Source organism: Anticarsia gemmatalis, chromosome 4 (assembly GCF_050436995.1).
Source record: "Anticarsia gemmatalis isolate Benzon Research Colony breed Stoneville strain chromosome 4, ilAntGemm2 primary, whole genome shotgun sequence".
NCBI lineage: Eukaryota > Metazoa > Arthropoda > Insecta > Lepidoptera > Erebidae > Anticarsia > Anticarsia gemmatalis.
The window spans coordinates 12,373,384-12,385,669 of NC_134748.1; the positions used below are offsets into that span (position 1 = coordinate 12,373,384).

The 12,286-nt window shown below is 34.5% G+C and overlaps 1 protein-coding gene across 2 annotated transcripts in view; it reads right to left on the reverse strand.

Annotated features, from left to right (window-relative positions):
- The window catches only part of LOC142972601 (uncharacterized), a 60,848-nt gene that overhangs the window by 38,602 nt on the left and 9,960 nt on the right, over positions 1–12,286 (reverse strand). The window lies entirely within an intron of this gene.

Consider the following 12,286-nt stretch of genomic DNA (forward strand, 5'->3'; position numbering starts at 1 on the left):
CCCATAGAGGTAGGCAGAGACAAGAGAACAAATTTCTTTTTTCATATGAAAAAATATTTCAGAACCTCAGAGGTCCTTTTTCCGGTAGTTGTCAACAATGACAGCGGCTGTCACGACAAGTCAAAGCTTGCAACTCTGACAATTGACAGTTAAAAAAAGATCTGCCAAGAACACGGCCCAAGAATGCAAGATGAAGCCGAATGATTTAAGAAACTGAAAGTTAAAAGTTTTTATTTTATCGTATGGTTAGTTATGTATGTATTGCGTATGGACTTGTATGGAAGATCTCCATTATGTCCGAGTGATATGATTTAAATAAACTATCGTTTATGTTTAAATGTCGGCCAGATTTGCTTAAGGATATTGCTGGAGGCGTTAAGGTTGAAATGCTCGATGTATTTTAACAGCAGGAGAAAGAAAATAAATGTATATTTTTAAATTTACAGGATACCTTTGCAATTTCTGTCTCTCGCTCTTATACTAGGTCAGGCATCAGATATACTTTTTTAACCGACCTCAAAGAAGGATGTTCTCAGTTTGACCGAATGTTTATTTTTGTTGCCGAAACTAGCATCGTCAACGTAAAATTAGGTAATATGTAGGGTTAAAGTATAGTTGTTATTAATCTAGCAAGCAGCTAGATTAATAACAACTGGTTCACTTTCAATTACTTAGGTTACACAAGGAAATTAAAACTAATTTGGTCTTTCTTGAAATACTGAAGCCTGGTTTATGGGACAATTTCTTTATGGACAAAAGTCTTAAGACCCTGAATTACTGATTTGAAGAAGAGAAACCAAGACTTCATAGTTTTTTTTTTCAAACACGTAATCCAGAGATTTTTAATAGCTTACAAACACTGGAAAGTGATTAGCATTTAGGTAGTATAGAAATTGTTACCTACTTCCTAAAAGTAAACTGAAATGAACCAAATATCATTGTATTAGCTTGTCGCGGAACCGAACTAGTGATGGTAATGTCAGGGCCGAGCTAACTGGTCCACATGACATTTGTGCTTCACGCTCACCACGTAGGTGTCACTCATACAAGTGAATAAATCAATTCAGGAATGTTGTTATGATTAGGACAATTATTTTTGGGCAATTATTTTCGGCCATACTTGAAGACAGGGCATATATATTGCCGTTTTTGGTTGGTGTCGCAAAGATAAGGTAGCTGAGTTTTTTTGTTGTTTGTTGCTTAAATAAATTATTTACCCCGGTTTCTGAGGTACATTTAGCGGTAGCGTTTTTTATGTGAGTTTAAACGCTATTGAATAGATAGACAATGCTTAAATACTGCTGCGACTTACAATCCCTTGCATAGTTTTGGTACTAATATAATTTCTTAAGAAATTTAGATGAGACTCAAATGTTATTAATGTTTGGTAATCAACCAATATAATCGAGTCCCGTTGACTGTCATTTATCATACACAAAATATGAGCTGGTGTTGAAGTCAATATTCACGAAAATTAAAAAAAGTAACGTTGCGTATTTCACCTAATGTAATATAGATCTCTCCGTAATTTGGTTATTTATAACCATTGCACTATTGAGACAGGTCTCTCTATTAACACTCAAATCAGTTACTTAAGTACCTTAACCCTTACCTTATTTTAAACCTTATTTTGACATTAAATGACAAAGAATAGTGCATATTAAAACAGTCCCTTCAGCAATATCTTATCCGATGACAAGATATTGTTGATACCGTCAACACGCAGACACTGGTAGCGCCGCAAGATTGTTATCACGTACAAAATACTGTCATATGAATTGCATACCGAAAGATAAACACAGTAGGTATTTTTTACCTGCATTTTGGCCGGTAGTTTATAGGAATTCTGACCAAAAAGTCTCGGTTTTGAGTCCTGGCTTGTGTAAAGTTCTATTGGTTAAGAATTTGATAACGTGATGTTAATGGTAATATGCTCGCCCTCTATTACATGGGCCTAACATTGTTGATGGCGAAATGTGCATGTATTTCATATGCCTCTGTCTACATCTTCGGGCATAATAGGCGTAACATTATGTCATATTTACATACTCACATAATACCACATCCTTTTCCCAAAGGCGTAGGCCCAAGAATGACACGATGGATGGATGTGAATGAGGCAAAGAATAGTATGTAAAGATCATACCAAGTGGCTTCCTTTGGTCTATGTCATCGTCAGTCTAGCCTTTTCTTCTACGTACATATGTATGTAGATAAAAATAGGACATACTTTCATTTAAACAGCAAATAAATAACTTTGATTTGTAACACCAACCACTTTGTGGTGACTAAATCATTATTTTTCTGTTAAATAAATAATTCATGAGACGTTTTCTTCCTGAACGAAACTTTATTTATTTCTGAACACAATGGGCTGGAAGCGAACAATCGATCCTCAGTAATAAGAAATAATACTGGCTACTTTAAGTTTGTGGTCTTTTTACAAAACTTCACGCTACAAATTGAAGATGGACTTAAATTCCAGATCCTTGCACAAAGTAAAGCAACAAAAATGGAATTTTAACTATTTTATTGGGCTACTTGTAATCGATTGTTGCTGCTGTTGAAAAACAAGTCAAAATTTACCGGATTACCTGCTCGGCTACAATTGTGGCTTTTTTTATTTATTAAAAATAGTAACTTACGTCCTTCCTCACACTACAATCTATTACTTTACCAAATATAATCAAAGTCATTTTACCTATTCGTAATAATGTCCAAGAATAGAATTACTCCCACCACATGCATCATAATGAAATATGAGAATTACTACACTCGAATGACTACCTCTGTACCGCGGTTGGTAGGTAGTGTATGTATGCGACTCTCAATAATTGTGAGTTACATACTAGGTAATTCTCAGGAACGGAGTCAAATTTTAACAAGTAATGAGTCACACCAATGATTTTTGTTATAAGCATATTTAAAAACTAGGTACTTCAAGGATAAAAAATCTGTTTTTATTTTTTTCGTATCTTCAAAAATGACCGAGATATTAAACGTCAAAGTATGGCCTTCGCGCCAAACTCCGGCGAAGCGGCCGCACGGACGTGTGACGTCATCTTACGACACTGCTATTTCGTTAGTACTTGCCGATACCTACATAGGCTCGTTGTCTCTCGCGGTTTCGCTTTAAATCATTTGTTTTGCTTATAGTGGACAAACAAAATGGTTAGAAAATATTGTATTGTTCCTATGTGTACTAAGTCCAGTGAAAAAACACCCCAAAAAATGTTTTTTTCTGTACTATGTACCTAAACTGTTTTATATTTTTGCAAGAGACACCTAATCTAAAACTTAAAGCCCGGTTCAGATAATGTCAAGCGCAAATGTTAAATAGAAGTTTATTGCCTTTTGAACACTTCCTCAAGATCAAGATGCCATATCATGTTCATACCTAGCTAGCAATGAACATCTACTAAACAGTGGATAGGTACTATTTAATGAGCAGTTCAATGACCTCACAGGCGGCGGCGAGCCGAGCGCGGCGGTTGAGTTGGCGTTGGTTTTTTGTTTTGAAAATTGTTGTAGTTGTATTAAATCTAATAATATCAAAATTAAATTGTTTAATTAAAAGTTCTCATTACACACCCAATCATATCAGACATCCTACAGAGTAGATTCATGCATTCATATGATAGCCATAAACCTGACTAAAATTAGAGGCAGGGTGACAATTTCTTTTTTATAATATTATATTAAAGCTATGTTTTCCAAATTTACACTTGGTAGGTACGTAACACTCATTATTTGTAATGCCAGTTGTAACAAACTTTCAATTTTATTGTTAACTACACACAATAATATTATTAGTAATTTAGTAGTATACGAGTTCAACTTTCTTTACCTGGGTCTAGTTGATGATTGTGTGCGTGACGATCGAGATCGAGGATATCTTAGTGGAGGCTTATTTTACAAAAAACACGATGATTAAATTTATAACACATACACATACACAGACTCTTTAAATATTAAATGCAAATCACTTTTCAAGTCAAAACTCCGCATCACCCGCAGTCGAACAAGCGTGTCTATCGCGTCGTGACGTCAGCGCATAGCGCGCGAAGCAACGCAAATTTAAAAATGCAGTGAAACTTTATAACGCTGTAACTTCGGTAATTTTGACCCGATTTTGATAAAACAAAAACTATTATTATCAGCATAAGTACACAAATTTAATGCAGTATGTTTAATAGTCATATTTTGATGTGCTGGTGTGACTCATTCCTATTAATATTCTCTAAACGAATGCCCCGGGTTGTTGCACCCTGCCTCACGTCGGATACCATCACCAAAGAGCACAATTTTTGAGTTTTATGACACCACTCAATGCCGAAAACGTTCCGTCTCCTTTTGTTAAATAAAGTACTAAACACGGGATGTAGGGTCAACGAACTCGCAGATAAATAATTCGGACGCAATTCGTATTTTGAGAAGGTAAGAAATAAGAACAATAAAAAGACCTACTAAAGGGCCCGCTTTAAAATAAATAAAATAAAATATACCAAGGGTATTGCACGGATTGCTCCTTTTTGGACTGAATGTTAATTAAATGTTGAATACCTACTTCTACTGTATACTTTATAATGTTTGCTAGCCATACTAAATAATTTCACTTCCTTTTCACTATTCTCTCCTAGCATCAAAAAGCAAGACGTAACCTGTCTTTTCTTTTTTAAGTTCTCTGTTCATTTTCTTTTTTTTACAACTGCCGCACTAAGAATTGCTCTTGTGTCGCAGGGACTTTTACAACAACAACGGACACAAAGTACAACCAGACCCGAAACAATTTTTTGTGGATCACACAAATAATTTTCCCATGTGGGAATTGAACCCACGACCTCCCTACGCAATGGTAAAATCTGATGACATTGGAATCCAATTCGAGAGTCGGGAGTAAGGCAGCTTGCTTTTTCTATTAAATTCATGGTCCTTCTACATTTTACAAGTAAATGTAAGTGATGGTATTGCACGCAATAAGATCTATAAGCAATATCAAGGGTCATTACATAAGCGTTGCGACAGCCCTCATTGTCACACAGGAGGCGCGGTGACTGCGCGAGCGCACTGTCAATCGCGACACCGATACAATAACAGCTAGGGCTGGTACTATCAAAATAACTTTAGATATAGGATACTTTTATTAAAATAAGATTTAGCTAATTATTCTATTAATACTTATATCAGAAAAATAGAACTTTAATTTTGCAGTATTAATAAAATTATTGATATTTTTGAGTAAACTGCTATTTATCTTAAATTATTTTAATTAAAAGGCGAGACATTTTTATCATCATTGATGATAATTAAAATTATCTCTTAAAACAGTTAGGTTAGTTCAGGTTATCTTCTGACTTTTCTTTTAGCACAAGAATTCTTCTGGAATCGTACCCTAAACAACGCATAACCATTTCTCATCCTCAAAAAGGAGATCCCATCGAACCTCACCGGTACGAATAAAACATTCATATTTAAGTACTATCATACATTACAATATACTTAAGGCTACATTAATTATCTTATGCTGATATTTTTATGAATTTACGACGCACCTCATTACAGTTCGGAGTATAGGCGCAAATTAATTGACATGCAATGACACGCAACCGAATGGAGACGTCGAAAGGAGAAAATATATTACCACTTCAATAAAATATGAACTCTAAGTTTGGGTTAATAAAGTCCCTTTTTCTTACAATGGAAGTTAAGGACGTTCATGTAAATCAATATACCTAATTATTTTATGTTTTTCATAGTAGTAATTGAGCATTTCATCTCAATAAACATTGGAAATTTTATTGTAATTTATGAAAAGTAGCTACTTACTAAACTTGCACATTTATATTTTCGTTATTTTCTCTAATTAATAATGATTTTTTTCCTCGTTACTATACAACTGCAAGGCAATTATTTCCTCCCAAACGAAGAAGGGGTTAGGCCTTAATAAGTTCACCACGCTGGCCAAGTGTGTGTTGGAAACTTTGTGTGCCGTCAAAAACTATATAATCATGATTAAGCTATAAATATTATTTTCCCCATTAAAACGACAGATTATGAATAGTCCTGATTCTTTTTAAATTAGCAAAGATATTAAACCAACAAAATAAGAATATCTATCAAGTTAATAGCTATATTAATTAGGCTAATCGATTAAAAACGCAAAATATGACACCAAAAACTTGAATCAGAAACCGACACGCACGTGGCCAACATAGACATTAAAAAGTTTAATGGCATCTGTCATTATTTCCCGCCCTTGTTTAAATTTCGAACCTGTTCGGGTCGTCGACATCTTTGATAAACAGTATTAAGACGACACTGAATTGACATTTCGAAACCTGCAGTCAGATTCTGGAAGATATGTAAATCGAGACTCGATTTAAGACAATTTTCACAAGACATCGAAAATGGAACCAGTTTATCTGGCCCCAGATAATTCTGATACGTTTTTTAATTCTTTAATATCTGTCTCGAAACATAAGATTCTTTTCTGCATTCCGTAAAATAAAAGTTAAAAATGTTTCTCGATTTTGGTCCTAACTGCTAGGCTGGTCTATCTGTACCAACTACCAATCTCGCAGAAAGCAAGTAGTAGCACACAATTTTCCAGATTAAATTATAGTTGTTAAATTCGTAACACAAAATCGACCGTAATCGGTTCGAACGATTAAATAGATAAGTTAAGTTTCAGAGTATTTTGCGTAAGTGCGGTAATAAATTTTGAAGAAAGATACCACAGCTTTACGGCGTGTTGTCCCAGACGCCATTATATCATTTAACGCATTAATACCTATATATTTAATTATTCATACCATAAAGGACATATGAGCGATTACAGCTATTTACCAGAGTCGCGATCGATGGTAATAATATAATTACAGTGATACACCATTACGCTATTAGTCACGGAGTGTATATGACCGAAGGACCACACTGACTCTTGTCAAAATATTTCACGCGTTATTATTATAATTACTTTAAATAATATGACATATGGCGGGATTTTATGAGGGGCGTATGGATAAGAAGACAAATATACATATTGCTTTATATTATACGTGTATATTACAGGGGCAAAATAAGAGCAGCATAAAAGCTCGTTTCGCAGGCATTGGCGGACTAAGAAGAAGCGACCCATCTGGCCGGGTTCCGGGCCGCCGATTTTGAGGGGCCTTCAAAGGTCTAAAGTCTAGATTTAAAAAAGTTAGTTGCCACTTAATTCGGCCATTGTCTGTAGGTGTTTTTAAGGTTATCTTTCGATATATTATTTTGATATCTCGGAATGGTAAAATGAGCTAGGCCCGTGGCTAGAAAGGGGCACTAAATTAAGACTTTTTTCAAAATTACTCATGAGGAATTGAGGTAAATTTAAAGTTCTGGTTTGTAAATATTGCAATTATTGCAAGTTTTTCTTACGGTGTATTAAACATATTAAGGAAGGTATTGAAACATGATATTTGAACGGTTTCAACGTCCATTTTACTTGCCACGGTTATAATAAACGATCATTATTAAACCAGTGATCTTATGCGCACTTAATTTGCAGCGATCGACTCGCTTTTGTTAAAGATATCACAATAATTGGGGCTTCTGTACATTTTGATAAATTATGCAGGAATACAAATATATACAGTTCATTGAACTCATTGAATGCGTTTTATAAACCTGTCGTAGATATTTTTATATTGAGATAAATAGTCGTGAAATAATTTATACGGAGTTTTATTGTGTCGTTGAACGCAGAAATGCGCCGTACTTTGCTATGTTGGAATATTCCATTTCATCTATACTTATAATAAATCTGTAGAGAGGTCAATTCTGTACATTGAATATATTTAAAAAAAAACCAATGGGGGATGTTTAGTAACGGATACTGATACCGAATCTGCAATTTATAATTTTCTTTTCTGTCTGTCTGTCTGTCTGTCCTCCGTCTGTATGTGTCGCTATCACGTAAAAACTACCGGATAGAACGCACTGAAATTTGCTATATGCATAGAATAAGTAGTGGAGCAGTCTCTAGGATACTTTTTATCGCATAATTTTTCATAGATTTTTAGAAAATTGAAAAAAATACGTAGAAATCTTTCGAACCTGCGTTTCCCTAGAGATACCATAGATGGCATTGCTAATCCATTTCACAACATTCGCAATATAGTTCGAGGCGCCTGCCGTATCGATACCTGTTGTTCGCACCAACCAATAGATGGCGTTATTGTCCGCAACAAAGCATGTTTTTCCTAATTAATTTATTTTGATTGCTTTATTGTAAAAAAAATACCTTTGAAACAGGCTATACATTTATAAGATTTTCAAACATAAATGTTGTATGATTTATTACACATAAATGTTGACTGGTTTACGTGGGTCCGGTGCGGTCGGGATATCCTAGGTGGCAAACCGAATAATTTCGTTTGTTGTCGTTGTTCGCCGCTACTAACAGATGGCGTTGTAGTTCGTAACACATAACCAAATTAATTGGTTGCATTAAGGAAATAAATTGGATAGCTATGCAACAGACTATAGGTAAGTTTTAAAAAATAAACAACGGATGATATATAAAAAATAATTACGGGTTACGCGGTTCCGGACGTATCATCGCAAGTACCTATACATTATTAAGCATAAAATGTGTTTAGGCATCATTAGTTCAGAAAAATACCTCAGATATAAAATTCAAGGGCGTACAAAACTCATACCGGAAGGTCGACCAACAATGTTTCAATTTAAATACGAATCATTTAAAACTGAGTACGAACTCAGTGACCATACATGGTTTGAACACAAAAGATATACCTACTCTTTGAGTATGGTAATACAGTGATGTTGTGAAATATGCGTCAAACTTTTATACTATTTATACTAACTATTTATACTTTCACGGATAATTTTCCTGTATCAGCGCCTTCTACACTCCAGCAGAGTCCGGCAGTCTTGCCCCCACCCCAATTCCAAATTTCCATATTGCATAGTACTCATCATCGCTCTAATTTCCCCTCTAAATTTCCTATTGAATTTTTAAGAAGAGCCAAGGTCAGGCAAGCGGTCCTAAAAATGCCTAGCCAAATCTATGGCAACCCTAATCAATGTAGGATAATATGTATTTTGGAATTAAAATCTAAGTAGTTCTATGTTTTGCTTTTTATTTTCAGGAGAACGACCCAGTAACCCAAGTGTTATCACGTTCCAAATAATTCCATTTTAAATACTTAATTCTAAAACTAGGTCAATGGCCTTACATTAAAAAAAATTGTAACGTTATTCACAAAAAAACATACTTAGTACAAAAAGGATATCTTTTTGTACTAAGTATGTTTTTTTTATCTGATTAACATTTAGGATATTTATAATATTTAAAAAAAAATCGCATCGCCTTTTTGGAATAAACGTATAATTTTATCTGACATATTAATAGCGTTCGTGGTCGAAGTAGTTACATATCAAGGATGAACTTTTGTTTTGTCATGAGAGAGTAAGTTCAAATCCTAACGAGTGACATTTCATTTTTGTACAATTTATTAATTTTTTTAAATTTTGTGTTAATTTTTTTAGGTGATTTAATTCAATATTATAATTTTTTGACATATTTTTTTATTTAAATAACATTTTTATCACAATATTGAGTGAGCGAATATTTTTGTTGTCATAAATTCCGCAGTCTTTTGAAAGTATAAGTAGGTACCTACTTGGTTATTCAATATTTTAAATCTTAATGAATAAGTAGTGGAGCAACTTATAGGAAACTTTTTATCTCATAAAAATTCTTAGTTTTCTAGAAAATTGCAAATATGTAGTAAAAATCGTTCACAGGTAACATAAAAATATAAGCGAAAATTTTAGCTTATATTACAAGCGTCGCTGTGGCGTATTGGTTTATAGATTCGATTTTAATTTTTAATCCTTTTGGTGAGGGATCGAACCTCATCGGAGACAGTACTTTTTGTGACTGTTTTACGTTTCAAAGTACTTTTTAAACATTTTCTATGGATTTTGTTTAGATTTTTGTGGAAATTGATATAAATTTTATTTTATAGTGCATTATTTTATTTGGCATCTAACCTTGAAAGTATCTAGGTCTAAGTGAGCTGCAACTAATGCAACAGCACGACATTCACGCGAGCGGAGCCGCACGGGTCAGCTAGTCAATAATATGTCAAGATATTGAAAGTTTTCAGACAAGGAGACCTAAACACTGTTAAAGGTCTTTATTAAACGTAAAAGATTGATGATGGAGAGGCACAGTACGCTCCTTGAATACAAAAGGGCCACAAATCGAAATCTATAAATTTTACAGGAGAGCCAAAACTAATTTTTGAAACTGTTTTTTTATAACATTTCATATATTAATTAATTAAATATAAGATGTTAATATATCATTAGATGCGTATTTTTTAGCTCTATCTTTCTACAAAACAAACTTTGTAATAGCTGTTACCTATTAAGAGAAAAAAGCATATAAGTCCCTTTTGCATTCAAAATTTGAACCAATATTATGAGAAATATGTCAAAATTTAAACACAGTTTTACAAATAAAAATGGTTAATTGTACTTTTTTGGTAAAAAAACCGTATCAAAAAGTTTAATAATAATTACTAAGTAAAACCATAACTGAATAGACCAGGAAAACATTGTATTAAACAATCTAAATAAAAAAAACTTAACTTTTTATTAAGTAAGTAAAATTATTGAGATCAACTTTGTGCGTAACTTTCATTATTTAGTAAAATTAAACATCAATCATCATCATCAATCAATGGGTAACGTGACGAGTAGACTGAGTGCAGCAGGAGTATTAAAGAAATAAGATAATAGAAAAGGTTTTTGAGTTTTATAAGCCTTTATATTTAGCATTCGTGGATTATTCCAAAGCTTTTGACAGCATTACTCATTCCGCCATAGAATCATCACTCCATCCAAGTCCTACTTAAAGTTACTGTGTAGAATCGAACCTTCATACATTAAACTCATCAAAGCAATAGACAACAATATCATTCCAAGCGTGAAACAGGGAGACCCGCTATCTCCCAAATTATTTACCAGCACCCTCAGAGAAATTTTCAGGAGCCTGGCGGTGTTATGGCAATCAAAAGCATAGTTGTAAGTGGTAAACAGTTAACAAACCATTGTTTTGTAGATGACATAGTCCTTTTCTCTTTTTCGGCATCGGAACTCGAATCAATGCTCAAAGATCTGAGCACGGCAAACCTTCAGATTGGACTGAGTAAGAACCGTACAAAAACCCAGGTTATGACCAACAACACAAAACGTAGGGTCGAGGTAGACGGGCACGTCATAGACTATGTCGACGAGTACACTTGCTAGGGCCAGATAACCTCTTTTAGCAACCGACGCGACGGGACAAAGAGTTGGACAAACGTGTCACAAGTGCCTGAAAAAGATCCTGGTCCAGGAAAGAGCTAATTAAGAGTAACCTTCCACTGTCACTGAAGTGAAAGCTCGTCGACATGTTTATACCTACTACCCGTCCTTACCTACGCTGCCCAAACATGGTCCCTTACGGAAAACCAGAAAGAGCCAGAGAGCGATGGAGCGTAGTATATTATGCATCAAAAGCACAGATCACGTCCGAAATTCTATACTGCGCTCCCAAACTCGCATAGCCGATGTAAGGGAGAAGACCGCCTGGCTGAAATGGAACTGAGCCGGCCACATCCACTGGTCCGATTTGAAAAATTCTTTCAGTGTTAGATAGCCCATTTACCGAGGAAGGCTATAGGCTATATATCATCACGCTACGACTAATAGGAGCAGAGTACCAGTAAAAAATGTTACAAGAACGGGGAAAATATGACTCTTACGTGACGTAAGCGAAGTTGCGCGGGTCAGCTAGTTATCCATATGCATTCGGAAAGGTGGACCCACATATCTACCAACTGAATGCCAGAAGATGGTCATAGCAGACGCGGGAGACTTAAATGGAGATGGCGGGATGACCTAGACGCATTTGAAAAGGACTGGTCCGATCTTGCCCCTGAAAGAGGAATTTGAAAGGAAAGGGTGCCTCTTTACTTTGCCTGCATCAAAATGTATTATTTTATTTTTAAAATTGTAACGAAAACTAAAATTATTATCATACCAAATGATCATATTTCTGGCCTTCCCATTCTAGCACGCTAAAAATGATTATTTATTCCACAATAATTTAATGCAAAAGGGACGTATTTCAAAATATGCTACTGTTATATTACAAAATATAATAACAAATACTAGTGTTTGAATGCAAAACGGTAGTTTTCAGAAATATGGCACTTTTGTATTACAAAAT